Consider the following 16,676-nt stretch of genomic DNA (forward strand, 5'->3'; position numbering starts at 1 on the left):
TGGTACGGCCGTGCCCGCTTTGCTCGAGTCTTGGCTGGGGCACTGCCGTGCCCTCAGATTCTTGTTTTTCTTCTTCAAAATTATCTCTGTGGCTTATTTCTAAACCATCCCACATAAACAAGATCTACTCAAAACAAGCCAAATAAAACTACGAAGGCATCCCAACAACCAAGTTATTTCCTCCAATCATAAAACTTAGATAGAGCAATCCAATTCCAATATCCTAACTATCTAGCTATCTAACGATACACTTTTACATCAGCAATGATGTAAAAAGTGCAATGCGTGCAAATCCTTTCATTACTGTAGCCGAGGCAGATTGCGATCGAACATTACGTTACACAACGTGGATGCGCGCGCGCAAGTGCAATCTATTGTGTAGGGTTGCCATGGGGAGGGAGACTGGAAAATATGGGAGAAAATATTTCATGTTTTTTATGAAAGAAAACATAAAATTCTAGGTATTTATTTTGCTCTGTAGCACGATTGACGCTCACTTCGTCCATGTAATATGGTGGATTAGCTACGCTGCAATTGGAAATGGCAAACTTACGAGTTAAGACGTATTTCAAGAAAACCTTTAAATATTATTAAGTCTAAAATTGCCACTCCGCCTGAACTGATGACTGAATTTGTTTGATAAACAAATAGAGGAAAACTGCAATTGCAACCGCGAAAAAGCGCGCTACAGTATTAGCTACTAACACATAAACATTTGTATTTGAAAACTATGTATTTTTAAAAACGTCAAATTACATCCTGACCAACTGGATATTGAAACTCTCATGATCCACGCGGGGAGCTGGCGCTTGCTTGGCCGTATTAAAAATCTATTCTGTAACCTTTTAAAACAATATCCAGGCCATTTACCTTCTTATTTCCATTTCCATATTGGCCACCACACTTTTCACATCCCAGCCCTACCGGTAACGGAAATTACCTCACAAGTTACAATCCACCAGATATAATGCATCTCACACGCATTCCAACAGAGGCGGCGACAAAGAACTCGCTTCTAAGTAACGCATAACTCGATGCGCACGCGCACGGCCAATTTGAGGTGACGATTATATATTCGGTTATGATCGGGGATCATCGGATGTCGTTCGTGTAAGTGTAATAGGGCACGTGAGCTGTGCAATTTGAAGTATGTCAAAGTCACTGTAAAGTCAAAGTCATTTCAAGTAAAAGTTCTAATTTCAAATAGAACTAGTTTGACGTTTCGAAAGAGCTCGTATAGAGCTTTTAGGAATTTGCAAACTCCATCCATAGACACTAGACACTCTTTAAAAAAAAAGACAATCGTTTTAAAGCTATCCCTGAGAACGTTATACAATGCAAGTGAATGTTATTTGGTCGCCATATACTTATACTAGCTGTTGCCCGCAACTTCGTCTGCGTGGGCAATATAGAATTTCCAATTTCGTTCATTGCTCATCCCCCGTAGGTGATAGCGTGATAATATATAGCCTATGTGTTGAACCGACCCCCAGGTAATAGTCATGCAAAATTTGATTTAAATCCATGCAGTACTTTTTGAGTTTATCCGGGACAAGCATACAGACAAACAGATAAACAGACATACAGACAAAAATTCTAAAAACTACATATTTGGGTTCAGAATCGATTATGGATCACCCCCCAAGTATTCTTTAAAAAATATATTCAATGTACAGTTTTGACTTTCCTATCATTTTATTATATGTATAGAATAGATGTATAGATATAGATAACAAAGTATGGAGGAGGTACTAAACGGAATCTAAACTAACTGAAACCATTTTCCAACGATTGTAGCGTCATGGAAATTGGCAGCAATAATAAAGTCTTGGCGACATGATCTGATAATGTAACCAATAATATGAATTGGAACCTTTAGGATGTTACGTGACTTTAAAAAAGCTTGTTTTTTTAGAGCCTCAAACACCCATATTTTATAGTACAAAGGTACGGACGAAAAGAAAACTGTTCACGAGATACCAAATTACATGGTCGAAACAGCGAAAAAATTGTTAGTAAGTTAGTAAGTAAGTACTTGTGAAAAACAATGAACTTTCATCCGGTCTAGTTAAGACACAGTTAGTTACACATCTCGTGTCCAAGTGATAAGTTGACGAAACTGATGATGTTGGTTATATGATGATGATGATGACTCAGTTGTCGACCACACGCTAACATTAGGCTTTATATATTTTATCTTGCCGTCATTACTGGCGCAGTGAGTGTGACCGGCGGGCGACATTTGTTAAGGCTTTGTTCACATTTGCTTGTGGAGAAAAGTAAAAAAATAATCTGGATTTAACGCTAATTGATATCAAAAAAATTTGCATTTTTTTTTATTGACCCGTTCAGTCTGCAATGCATCTATACTAATGTTATAAAGAGGAAAACTTTGTTTGTTTGTTTGGTTGTAGTGGATAAACTCAAAAACTACTGGACCGATTTTGAATATTCTTTCACCATTAGAAAGCTATATTATCTGCGAGTAACACAGGCTATATTTTATCCCGGTGCGGGCAGCAGCTCTCACGGAACGCGGGTGAAACCGCGGGAAAACGGCTAGTAACATATAAAAAATAACGTTTAAAGCGATTGTGTTTTGTTTTCTTATGGGCACGACTCCATGTAATAACAAATCATAGGATTTAGGAATAATACACGTAATACAATATTGTTTTCTGTTCCGATTTATCTATAGAGTATCTCTCTACTATCCCTCTCTACTGTAAAACCTTTTAGTGAATATTCTAATACTTTGAAGTTAATTATCACGACACTTTAAAACGAGATTTCTTTCAAAATAAGCATTACCTTTGTAAATTATTTCTTTCCTGTCTTCTTTCTTTATAATATGTGTGTAATTTTTTTTTTTAAATTAAATAAATTGTCGACGTGTTCCAACCGCTCTTGTGCACACAGCCTAACACGAAAGTAATCAGTGCAATCCTGATAAACGTATAGTTAAGTGCAATAATTACCTCACTGCACAGAGTTCAAGGTTTTTCACTGCTCGTTCAAAACTGCATTGTTTATGCAGTGGCAATTTCCTTAGAAATGCTTAGGGAATGTGATGGGATCTCTGGTTAGGAATGTATGTATATAGGAGGGATAATGGTGAAAAGATGATTTATTTTATTGTTTTGTATTTTATTACATTTATATTGGCATTCTAGATTCTTTAGTTAATAGATGCGTGTTTTCTACGGTGTTAGTTCAATTATGTTTTATAGATAATGCAGTAATACTAGATTTTTCTTTGAAAACAATAAACTGTTGATTATAATACTTTTAAGAGAATTGAAGACATAAGTTCCTACATGTTTTACTTACTGTTCAGTTTGCGATGAAAATCTATCGATAAATACAAGTTGGTCCAAGAAGAGGCTCAATGCACAAATCTATTTTCGACACGATAACTATCTAAACATCTCTTACCTGTAACATGTTTTTGCAACTTTTAAGACACCCAGAATAGTTTCAACATACACTGGAATTAAAAGATTTCCACCGAAGCAACTTGAAAGTACACAAACACCCGAATCAAGAACCTCTCCTTCGGGATGGTAGGTTAAAAATTGTTACCTATTTACCCTGATGTTAAGTAAGCCATAATTCAAGTACCTATAGCAGAAAATTCTCCCCATCTGTCTCCTATTCTCCTAGTAACAACATCCAAGCAGTACGATGTGTGTTTGTATGTCTGTATGTCAATAAAACTTTACGAGTGTTTCATTCTGTTGCACGTCGTATGCGCGGGCGCGTGCGCAGTAAATGACAACGGCAGCGATGATAATGCAATTTACACTTGACCTATTTATAATGTTCGTTAAATCGGATTGCGTTTCGGAAAATTTACATTGAAAATAGATTTTTCAAATTGCGAATCTAAGAAATTAGTTAGTTTTGAGATAACAACTTTGATGGACTTATAAAGCTTTATACGAATTTATAAATCAAAATAATGCTTTTTAAAGGTTATTCGCCCAAAAACCCCACAACTGCATGGGTATAGACTGCAGAAAATTAATTGTTGGACAGGACAGGAACCTACCTGGCAGATACATATACTATAACTTTGGTTTCACATGTCTCGGATAGCAATTGCTGGCAGAAAATATAAGCAGCCATTATCTGGCAGATAGCATTTACTATCAGAGTACTAACACTTTATCGTGGTCAATGAAACCGGGCGTTAATTTTACATCTACAGTTTCATAAAATTCAATATTATTCATATCTTTCTCCAAAAAAAATCGAATCAAAGTATTCAAACAATCTCCCCTAAGTAACCCCACACCGTATTCTCGCTAAAATCAATAAGCGCACGCGCAGCGTTGAAACATCGATATTGTCTTTCGTTCACCCCTCGCACATCTGTTAGGTCGATAGTCCCGTCCCCACTCTGCTTCCCCTAATTTATCGACAGTGCAACATACATTGCTGGTTTTGTCCCATGACTATTACATCGAAGGTAGGAATATGGAGTAATGGACGCGGTATTTTAGTTAGGCACGTTTTTGCATCGCACAGTCTATTTTTATTTTAGTTTTAGAAGGGCGAGGGTGGTTTACTCAAACGAGGGTGATTGTATTGTCTCCTAACCCTCAGTTCACAGCTTGAGCTAGTCGATTCCGTGTTGGCAGCTCATGTTGACAGAATTTCGGAAGCAGTTTTAGGATTGAATTTAAACAGTATTTAATATTATTTGTACAGGGTTATTTGGTTTGCTAACGATTTTGTGGAAGGGTTATATTCAGTATTATTAGCAAAATATTACTACTGGACAGCGTTCAAAATAAGCGACAATGAATCTTAAAAAAATATATTATTGATAACAATCCAACTCAATATTTTTTTGCAATGACAAGCCCTTGCAACATGAATTACATATATCTATGAATTTGATTACCATTTTAGCAGCTTTATGATTAACGTTAATGAGACCATATTATTTAGATACTTTATTCATGCTTCCCTTACATATGACTTAATCACGTTACCATCAGATTTTGGCATTCAATTTAATTGTTACTGCGTTTTTATCGTCCTTTATCAACGTGTGAAGTCAGCCTTAGAACAATCAACCAATTTTGAGACAATAGTTTTAAAAGTCGTAAAAACAAGATAGTTATTTATCTTTAAATTAAATTACCATAATTCTCACATTCTCGTATTATCAAACAAAAGGACTTTTTCTTTGATATCCTCTTATGTTAGTTTAACTTTCAATTTCGTCACGACATCCTGTGCTTTGAAACATGTTTATCTCATAATGAGGGAACGTGACAAACATAAATACTTAACATATTTATTTATGTTTGTAAAGCTAATTTATGTAAAATTAGTTATTTGAATACGTTATATTTGTTTATAGATAAAGAGGGATTTTGAAGGATATTCTTGAGTCCAGGATAAAATGATACCTCCTAATATTATAAATGCATAAGTAACTCTGTCTGTTACGCTTTCACGTCTAAACCACTGAACTGATTTTAATAAAATTTGGTACAGAGATAGAGCTGACATTGAGAAAGAACTTAGGATAGTTTTTATCCCGGACTTTTGCAGAATTCTCTTGGAAATGCGATATAACAGAATATTTTAGGGAAAAATACAGTCGTACGTTTATATTCTGCGTAAATATTGTCAGTTGCATGAATAGAAATCTAATCAGTTAACTAGTTAGAATCAATACTGTCCCTCTATTTAAATATTAGCGCAATTTAACTATCACCTTCTTATTTATTTAATATTTGATAGTCCATACAAAGTGCATTCAATATTAACACCATTTATCAATATAGTTTGCTACAAATAGGTGGACAAAAACATGAAATGTGAAAATGGAAGAAGTCTTTGATAAACATATGACGTATTTTTGAAAAGATCACTAATTGTGAGGTAAAAAGTTATAAATATAAAGGTATGTTTAAACCTAACGAAAAATTGCTTAGTCTATCAGCTCCTGTAAAGTTATTTTGAGAAAAATACAACAAAAAGCTGCTCTGCCTCTGTTCCCTTTAGGAAAGAACGCTCATGTTCTTTCTCAATTTGATCTTAACACAACCTTACATTGATCACAAAAAAGTACCATACCTTACCACAACCATAACCCTACCAAACTCCTTTTCCACGAAACAGTCTGTAGTTACGTACCGTAAAATCCAAATACAGACCTCTTTCCCTCCGGTACCTCACAAAAAATCATACAAACCGCAGACAAACAAAATAACTAGCGGAGGTGACATAACGTAAAATCTGATAATCGGAAAATGCGGGTGTGTGGGGGAGGAGGTACCTTACTATAACGCCCTTTTTTGTAATAGCAAAAATCGTTGACAGACGCCCCAAAGAACCCGAACACCTCGTTAGTTCACTGGTCACTGATTGTTTTGGTCATGCCCACCGTACGTACTTGACCTAGCAAAAGGCGCCTGACCTACCTGCATTACGGCACCTCCTGTGCTACTGTAACAGCCTTTTTATCGTCCCACTGCTGGACACAGGCCTCTTCACACAAGGAGAAGGATTGAGCATTGATCACTGCTCAATGCGGGTTGGTGATTTCAGATTGAATAGTCCAGGTTTCCTCAAGATGTTTTCCTTCACCTTTTTATCAGCCATTGGTGTCCAAGATATACTTAGAAAGTACCTACAAACTTTGAAAAGTTGCATTGGTACTTGCCTGACCTGGAATCGAACCAACACTCACATACCTACTCGAGAGGTTGGTTCTTTACCCACTAGGCCACCACGACTTCGGCACCTCCGCTCATTCCTTACTCCGAGTTCCAACCGCAAACAGACGTTATAAATTTCATAAAACAGTACCTACTAACTATATCTGGAGCGTAACGTACCAATAACAGGGTTGCACTTGCACTTTTCAATTTCAAGATCAAACAACTTGACTTTCACGTGATACCATCATTTGATTGCTACTTTTATGGGAAAATTATTGCTGTTGTAAACCCTTTTCTGCTACCTCACCTCATAAAGCATAAGTGGGAAGTTTTAATCTGATTATTCTTCATACAAACACTTTTATTATTATTTCAGTTCAAACAATTCGTCATTGTTTTTAAATAAGAAGCTCGTGGCTCGTGGCAACGCTTGGCGTCATCGATCCGCGGTGGTGGCCTATCTTGTTTTGACGAGTACCTAAGTGTTTCGGAAGGCGTATAAAATTGTTGGGTCACTGCTGTCATTTGGCATTCTGGTTTTATAATTTACACGTTTTTGACCATGCTGCCAAGAAGGATAATGTTTTTGCTATGAGATAAGCCGTACATTTTTGGAAGCATTTTACTAAAATAAGAGGCTGCTTTCAACAGTTTATATTAGCATATAATCCCATAAAGTACATACCAAATGAAATGGTAATACTGCAATATATAGCATTCCAATCTTAACCCCTTTTGATTAATGGTTCATTAACAAAACTATTGCATAAACATGAGCCCTTTCATTTGCAGTAACTATGCACATCATAAAAGTTAACATCGGAATGTTTGTCCATCAAACACACCTTAACGGTTATGTTATAACATTCAAAACTGAATCTTCATCATCTGCCTAGCCTTTTCCCAACTATGTTGGGGTCGGCTTCCAGTCTAACAGGATGCAGCTGAGTACCAGTGCTTTACAAGGAGCGACTGCCCTATCAGACTTCCCCAACCCAGTTACCCGGGAAACCCAATATCCCTTAGCTAGATTGGTTGTCAGACATTCTGGCTTCTGACTACCCGTAACGACTGCCAAAGATGTTCAATTGACAGCAGAAAAATATTTCTAGACTGCAATGGATACCAGTAGGTAAGTACGTATTCTAAACCTAGCCTATATCAAACTGCTCAAAGCTGTAAATACGTTTTATATTTCCAGATTATTCACATTAAAATGAACTAGGATATCAATTTCCTAACTGACCGAGGCAATCTGATCTATCTAGGTCTCCTTGTACTTATGTAGCAATAGCAACCTTCATTTGAGTAGCAAATCAGCCTGTTTAAACATTAATGTTTGTGCGCACTTTGTATACATATATTTACATATACCTTTTAGGTAAAACTGGATGTTAAACAGATGTAGTGTGGTTTATAGCGAAAAGTTAAAGTGTGAAAATATATGATACGTATACAAAATCGAAGAAAAATACAGTAAAAATTGTAATACTTAAAGCATCAAGTCAAGATTTTGTTGCCAAAATATGCAAGCCGTATTGGTGGAAAGTTTCATGAAAATCTGTTTAGTAGTCTTAACGAAAGGAATCAAACATGCACATATCCAAAACTTTTGCGTTCACTCATTAATTGTTTTAATGTGACAGTGTGATGTGATTGTGTAAATAATTATTTATTATTGTTTCAGTTCAAACGATTCGTCATTGTTTTATCAACTTCCTAAGTGGTCATCCACCCTTTTCTGGGAACAATCATTGGTACCTACGCAACAAGAGGTATAGTGTGAAATGATATGTCTTCTGGATGAGTTATGCCCGATTCGTCATTTTAGTGATTTGGCATCCATAAAAAACGTGTCCCAGTTGGTCATTCAATAAAATATTTTATTTTGCTTAGTCCCAATTGGTCACCCGTACTTTATTTTGTAAAAAGTACTGTCAACAAGATAAGCTTTACAATATTGTAATATGTTTTTTTTTTATTTATTTTGGTTATGTTTTTTCCGAATATGGCAAGACGCTATTAATAAAATCGCGATTTCAACGGCGTCACACACCGCACGGCCAAAACCAAAATACCAGGATCGCATAAATCAGATGAGTAATATACCAATCAACGAGTGTCCATGGAACTGCCCACCGTGTACTAGGACCGCATAACTTAAAGGAGTATAGCAGTCAAGAGTGTCAGGATTTTACGTTTTTTTCCTAATTGTAGATAAACATACCAATTTACACCATCATTCATCATTTTTATGTATACAATCTCTTTGCTAGTTATGGGCCCCTGGTACTTTTGTTACCGACACAAAAAGTATCGAGTCACATTTTCGGGTTTATAAAATGCCCAAGTTGTCTTCACCTGTGTTTTAATGTAAATTTGATTATATTTATATGAGAGCTATACCTTTACCTACATCGAAGTTTTTCATTTAAAATTTCTTCTAACACTTTTATTTCTGACGGTACTCTGATACGTGAAATTTTATGCGGGGGACGAATCGGAACTCAAAATTTAAATATTAAATTATTTATTTTGCTCGAATGACCAATTGGGACTTGGTGTATGGAAAAAATAGTTGGTGACCAATCGGTACTAATGACAAATTGGGAATAACTCTTCTGGATAATGAGACCAGACCACTTATACACTGACAGATATTTAAGTAAACTTAAGATTAAAATTATGTCAGCTTAGATTTAAGTGAACAGGCCCTTATGACGTCAGATAGAGAAGTATGAAGAAAAACAAGCTGTGATGAACCCAAATAAAAAATAGGAAAAGGCAGGATAATAATGATGAGGCCTACGTGTAATTTTTGATGGAACTCGGCAGTAATATAGCTATGTACTTACATACTTTTATCCGGAAAGTAATTCCGTCAGTAGTAGGTGAAACTGCTTGCTTCAACTCAGCGAATATACGCCTTAAACAAAACACTATTAAAATAACTAAGCTCCCAAATATTAAGATTAAATTATCAAAGGAACTTATTTAAACTTATTTGTTCAAGCTTCGTGCTATCAACAACCAGAATTTATAAACAATTGTAACTTTAAGATTAATACCTATTATAAAGATTAGCATTATCTTCTAAATCATAAACAAAGGGCAGACAAACAGACAAGCTGTAGATTAATAGTAGATATTATATATTCTTTGTAGGCGTGAACAAGGAATGCAGTCAGCATTTGCATCTTATTTGTCGAAGTGAACATAATCACCTCGGAAATATTAAAATGTTTGACATTCTGTGTGGATATTGATAGACTTGATTGTGAATTTAAATAAGTATTTAACAAATGTACCTAAGTATATCCTCAAGGACTGGCCACAAATAGCGACCGATAGGGAAAAATGAAAGGCTATGGGGGAGGCCTTTGCCCAGTAGTGGGACAGCATAGGCTAAATAAATAAAGTATAGTATTAATATTCTATAAAATTGTATAATTTCTTAGACACCATTGACTGTGTTTCGGATGGCACGTTAAACTGTAGGTCCCGGCTGTCATTGAACATCCTTGGCAGTCGTTACGGGTAGTCAGAAGCCAGTAAGTCTGACACCAGTCTAACCAAGGGGTATCGGGTTGCCCGGGTAACTGGGTTGAGGAGGTCAGATAGGCAGTCGCTTCTCGTAAAGCACTGGTACTCAGCTGAATCCGGTTAGACTGGAAGCCGACCCCAATATGATTGGGAAAAGGCTCGGAGGATGAGTTTTAGTACTAATATTATAAAGCTCAAAAGTTTAGTTGCTTTTGAACGCATGAATCTCAGGAATTACTGGTCTTTTTAGGAATATTCTTGCGTTTTAAAAACCTTTTATAGAGGAAGATGCGCGTGAGCAGGTGCGCCAAGTAGACCCCACGGGATGCGGGCGAGAAAAGCTATTAGTCTCTTACTATCTTCAAGCTCATAATATTTTCAAGCTCCGTTAGATCGCATAAGACTAACGGGACATTAAGAGAATGGTTTAATTAACATTACGCCATACCTCCTAAGATGCAAATAAAGTACAGTTTAAAAAGTTAAAGTTGCTAAGCCAGATATTTCCGGCGAAAAAAAAAACACGACCAAAGTAACTTATTGATATTTTCAACAACTGAAGTATTCTTGAAACTCTACAAAGACAAATTCGTCTACCCAGTTTGTCCTATGAAAAAATCACTCGAGTTACAAGTACTAAAAAGCTTTTTTTGAAGCTGTACCAAAGCTCTACAAGGTTGATAAGACCCCCACAACACAACTCAACAATGTCACTGAACGATAAACCACCTTTCCCATTCCTTTTGTCACCCTACAAGTTTGTTAATACTTACACAATACAAATATACCGATAAAAAAACTGTCCAAGATCTGTCGCGTGCGCATCGCAAAGGGCAACGACCGATAAGAACCATATAAGGTTTGTTTACACCGTTGTCATGGCAACATCCTCTTCCGGGGGATAATTAGTTTGGTTTAGACAATGTTTTGATAGATAATAGAGCTTTAAGATTTGATTTATTGTCGGCTTTGGAACGTGTGAAAGATGTGTAGCTAATAAGCTTTTTGATGGTATATGATAAGGACTTTAATATGAAGATTGACTGGCTGACTTTCTAGGTTCTGGCTATCATCCTCAGCCCAGCCTTTTCCCAGCTATATTGTGATCGGCTTCGAGTCTAACTGGATGCAACTGGGAATCAGTGTTTTATATGGAGCGACTGTCTGACCACCATAACAAAGATACACAAGCACGATACCCCCTTAGTAAGACTTTATGGCCTCTGACTATTCGTAAAATTAGCTAGAGATGTTCAAATGGCAGACAGGTCCCACCAATTTAACGTGCCTTCCGATTCACGGAAGAAATCATCTTGTCAAGACCCATCTACGGACCAACCTCGATATATGTTGCCTTATGATCGATCAACCCGTGCGGCTGTTATTTAGACATTGTCTGACCGTCTTGGTACATAAGACAGTTGCTGTGAGTTGGTACAAAAAATGCTATCACCCCTAAAAATTTCAACTGCATATAATGGTGGGTCCACATGATCTGAAGTTTGAGCGAAAGTACGATGGTAACATTTGTGTGCAGACTTTTTTATTATACAGATTTTTGTATGCACCGATTTTTGCGCAGACAAAAGTCTATGAAAGTCTTTGCGAAGTTGGTATCGTGCGTGTGGACCAACCATAAGACCAGATGGCACTATACATAAAGTTTACCAAATATTTTAATAACAATAAACGAGAGAGGTTCAACAAGAGAGTACTTATTACGGGTACTGCATCTGAAGGTTCCCAAACGTTATTTTTTATTGGCTTCATAACTTTAAATATGGCCGCTACGAAAACAAGTCTGATCTAACGGTTGTTACTCACATTCCTTTTGGATTTCTTTCTTTTTTTATAGTGAAAGCGTGTGCGCACGTTTTGGTTATGTCAGAGACCCTATTTGGAGTTTAATCCTACGTATGGATCAAATTATTTTAAGTGTAAGACTCGCTTTAACTATAGTGGATGTTCAAATGATTAAAAAGTACTTTTATTATGGATTTAGCTTTCGCACGCGGTTTCTCCCGTGTCCCGAAGAAACTACTATTCACACATGGATAACAAGCAGCTGGTATATTCTGCTGATAATAAGCTATATTACTGCCAAATTCTATCAAACTCCGACCGGTAGTTTAAGCGTAAAGCAATAACAAACATACACACAACCATATTATATTTACTAACTTTCGTATTAGTTACAATGCACATAAACATCGACCATTGTTTACAAAAACATGGAATTTAAAATATCTAGGTCACGTGAATTAATTATACCTACCTATAAACCTATGTACTACATTATGCAGGCATGCGATCAAAGGCTGAATGAGAATGTTACCTTTGCTCTAAATATGGATTATAAAAGGCGCGTGGGAAACTTATGTAGCCTCGAACGATTATCTTGATTAATAAAATCATTGTTAATAGGTATCTACGTATTTATAAATAGCTAAGTCAAAGCTGCGCGAATGGTCGATCATAAGGTGAAGCAACGCTTGACGCGGCTGCTCCGTAGATGGATGACCAATCTGGATATGAAAATGAATTGGTAATTTGAAGATCTTTGGCAGTCTTTACGGGTTGTCAGAAGCCAGAAAGACTGACAACTAGTCTTTACAAGGGGTTGCCCGGGTGACTAGGTTGAGGAGGTCAGATGGACAGTCGCTCCATGTCAAAACTGGTACTCAGCTGTATCTGGTTGAACTGGAAGCCGACCCCAATATAGTTGGGAAAAGGATATGCAGATAATGCGATATGAATAGTATAGATTGAACAAACTTTGTTTTGTTTTAGTGTATTTAGCAAAGGAATCGAATTGCTTTTCCTTTATTGGGCTACATAATTATATCTGAACCGGCTAACCTTATAGTTACTTAACCATTGAACTCATATTTCATCATATTCAAAACTGAGTTATGCTAATTCTTGTTAATTTGCTATAATGGTAAGTTTTATGAAAAAAAAACATATTTTCTGTATATTTGCACTTAATGGAAAACATGCAAGAAGCTCAAGAGTTTTAAGTCTTTGAATGTTTTCAATTTTAAACATTTAATAGGTACTAATAATTACAGGAAAAATTAATCCAACTTACCGGAATATACTGTAGTGGAGTGTAGGCAACTAGAACAATAAAAATCACTGTCTTAAACGATTGTAAACAAACACAAAATGATCAGTCAGCTTGTTGCAAACTGACAACTGGGAACACAGAGAAAAACAAAATCGAAAACCTACAAAATTGAAAAGCCACCCCTATTTTACTTTGTCTCCCTCTAACACGCAGTAGCTAGACATAAGCGTGAGAGAGAGGTAAACATTTTGACGTCGAAAAGGGTGACATTTTATTTTGTCGTATAGCTTTTTGACGCATGCGCGGTTTTGAGACATGCGCGGTCGATACAATCATGTTTGATTGAATTTTGGTACTAGGGAGCTTTTTATAAGTGAACTATTTCCTAATTAATTGATAGATAAGTCTGTATTTATAACAATAATAGTTTTGTGTGTATTTTCTATAGACTAAAAAACATGGACAGAATGCAGTTTGCGATTTTCTTCTATCTTCACAATGTGTGCAACCGTAAGTTTTAATTTCTTATAATGTCTCAAATCTTTGTTTCAGAATAATTAATAATTAGTAGCAAAATAATTAAAGCAGTTTGGGGTTTTGAAAGATTAGAGACCAAAATACCAAGCTATTTCCAATGTACCAGTTTTTCAAATCTTTTTTAATATTTTAAGCTTCATATGCCTATTGTTGGTTTTCTTATATTTCAATGTTATGAAAAAGGACCTTGTTAAAATATTCTCATATAATATTCCTCTGGCTTCCTACATATGTTTGTGTAAAATTACAACCTCTAACTGTTCGCCGTGGGTCCACCCTCATCCCAAGGAAACTAGGCATTTCCCGCAATTTGCTAAAAATTACCTAACCTACGACCTTTTCTAAGCTCTTGACTAACTGTGTAACTATCAAATTACGTGTTAATCGGTTACTGGAAGACATATATAGGTACAATCGCATTTACATATGGTATTAGTAAGGATTTTTTATGTTATAATATGTATTTTATTTCAGGATTACACCGGACACAGAATAAACTGTTCAAGAAAATAAAAACCCGCTGGGGTGAGAGTCCACCGGACACATCTCCTAAATAAACGAACAGAAAATAAACAGTAGCTTACATACATATTCAAAAGCTTATAATAACGGATAACTTTTCCATTCAACTACAATCTAGAGTTTTCTACACTGGTAATAAAAGTGCCAAAATGAAATAAAAAACAAGTTCTAAGTTATTTTAAGTCTTTTATTACAGTATCCCAAAATATGTAAAGAGGTCAGATAGGCAGTCGCTCCTTGTTAAACACTGGTACTTACTCAGCTGCATTTGATAAAAGTTGAGGAAAGGCTAGAGAAATGTTGATAATTTCAGTATCCCCAAGAATAACATGTTAGTATTAGTCGAAATGTGTGCTAAATATGAGAATTTGTGTGCTATGGAAAAATACGAAAAGAGATATTATTTTTTGCATTAATTCGTGGGCGAGGTAAACCCATGCATGGAATATTTAATACTTATTTTTTCGAGGAAAGTTATATAATATATTTAGACTACTTTTTATCCGGGTGCGTTATACAGGTAATTGAAACCGCTAGTTTAAAAAAGGCGTTTTGTGGTAAAATTAACACTTAGAACCAACCATAACTCTTTTGTTTCATTTATTATACTCATTAAAATTAATCCAATACCACATTAATAGTAATTAGACACAAGGAAAAATACAAAAATCAGGAAAACATAACTGTCCTGTATTAATTTGACCACAAATAGGGTATGACGTCACTATAGATTAGCGGCTTGCCGCCCGTGCACTTGCAACGACTTTGCTGCGCGTGCGCCGATAAGGCACGTTCGACCTTCGCGGAAACTATTCGCAGATTTCCTTCGCGTTCTATTTGTGGGTAAAGGATTTGGTAATACAAAACTAATGTGGTGTAAAAAGCTTGCTCTGAAAAGCATGGGTGCGTAACTGATGGTATTTGTTAACTACATAAATACCTATAGGTAGGTATATTATAAAGGTATATGGCGAGATTCCTCCAAATTCGTTCTCGTAAGTACCTACATCTGCCCGTGACCATGGATGTTGTAAAGGATCCGAAACGTCGGGATTAAACAATACTTCTTTTTTTTCACCTGCAATATTCTGTTCAGTTTGGCGTGTGTACTTCAGAAAAGTTTACATGCCATTTGTCAGAAGTTGGTAGAAAGAAGACTAGAAGAAAGAAACATTTAAGGTATGCGTCATAGTTCCACAGTAGGATATCAGGATCCAAACCTTTAGAATTGACTTCCAGTTTTACCTGATGCAGCTGACTGTCAATGCCTGAGCCAGCTACCTAGTAACTCCAGTTCCTTTATGTATAGGTAATAATAAAAAGATGTATAATGTAGCTATCACTACCCAGATTACAACTTTTTCAAAGCACTTTTTTGAAACATGGTAAAGCCTGGATGACCAAGGGCCAACACAGCTTTTATTGGATCGACCCATGCGGCTTTTGACTTCCTATTTAGCCATACATTCCAAAAAAATCACTCCATATCGTGACGTAGGTTAAATTACCGTTCTACACTTTTACTTTTTACCTGTTCCAAACAAAAAACGATCAAATTACCAAAAGAAGCTGTACGCATTTTAATGACACCGTGTCTTTCCCTATCTTAGAACACAATATAACTGGAGAAGACGAACAAAAAACCTCTTTTTACCTGATGAAAACGAAAGTGATGGCGGTTGGTAAAAACGCCAACCACGGAATCCACTTAAAAGTCACTTAGCACGATTAGACTCGTGTTCGACAAACGTATTATCGGTAACGCACTAAAATTAGGAATTTTTAAAACGTTTACAAATTGCTTTTGAAGGAAGAACAAATGGGAATCGGGATTAAGGTAAAGTCGTCGGTTGGTGATAGTGGAACTAACCATTAGTGCGAACCTCTACTTAGGATTCTATTGTTTCTGAGTAGGTATAGCATCTTAATTTAGACGAAAAAGATTCCTAGTAGGTACCAACCTTTTCTTCTCGCCCTGTTGGTATTATGCATAGAATCGGTAAAATATGTTTTAAGTTTCTTTCTCAGTCATTGTTCAAACATTTATGCTACTTAAACAGTAAATATTATAGTAATCTGTGCTTAAACATTAATAGGGACTCTGGCCCGGATTAAACAAAACATATCTTTCAGAACTTACAATCACAGACTAGTTACATATTATTCGGCTACCAGTGTTGGTTCTATTGGGAAGCAGTCGAAACCAGCAAAAATATATAAATATTTATATAGGCTTCATGTTTTTTGTTTTCTACATTTGTCAAGAACCGATGAAATTGACAATTTCAACTGGTTTGGAGATGAATTGAATGCTCCAGGAT

The 16,676-nt window shown here is 36.0% G+C and overlaps 1 protein-coding gene and 1 long non-coding RNA gene across 2 annotated transcripts in view; one reads left to right on the plus strand and one right to left on the minus strand.

Moving 5' to 3' along the window:
- The window catches only part of LOC135118197 (uncharacterized), a 50,322-nt gene that overhangs the window by 28,649 nt on the left and 4,997 nt on the right, over window positions 1-16,676 (minus strand). The window contains exon 2 of the mRNA XM_064039477.1: window positions 13,318-13,346. The gene's annotated coding sequence lies outside the window, so the exon portion shown is untranslated. The remainder of the gene's footprint in view (window positions 1-13,317; window positions 13,347-16,676) is intronic.
- Window positions 13,605-14,531, plus strand: LOC135118149 (uncharacterized). Its single transcript, XR_010277388.1, has 2 exons — window positions 13,605-13,806; window positions 14,308-14,531. It is a non-coding gene; the product is annotated as an uncharacterized LOC135118149 (long non-coding RNA).

The sequence above is a fragment of the Helicoverpa armigera genome, chromosome 19, assembly GCF_030705265.1.
Source record: "Helicoverpa armigera isolate CAAS_96S chromosome 19, ASM3070526v1, whole genome shotgun sequence".
Taxonomy (NCBI): domain Eukaryota; kingdom Metazoa; phylum Arthropoda; class Insecta; order Lepidoptera; family Noctuidae; genus Helicoverpa; species Helicoverpa armigera.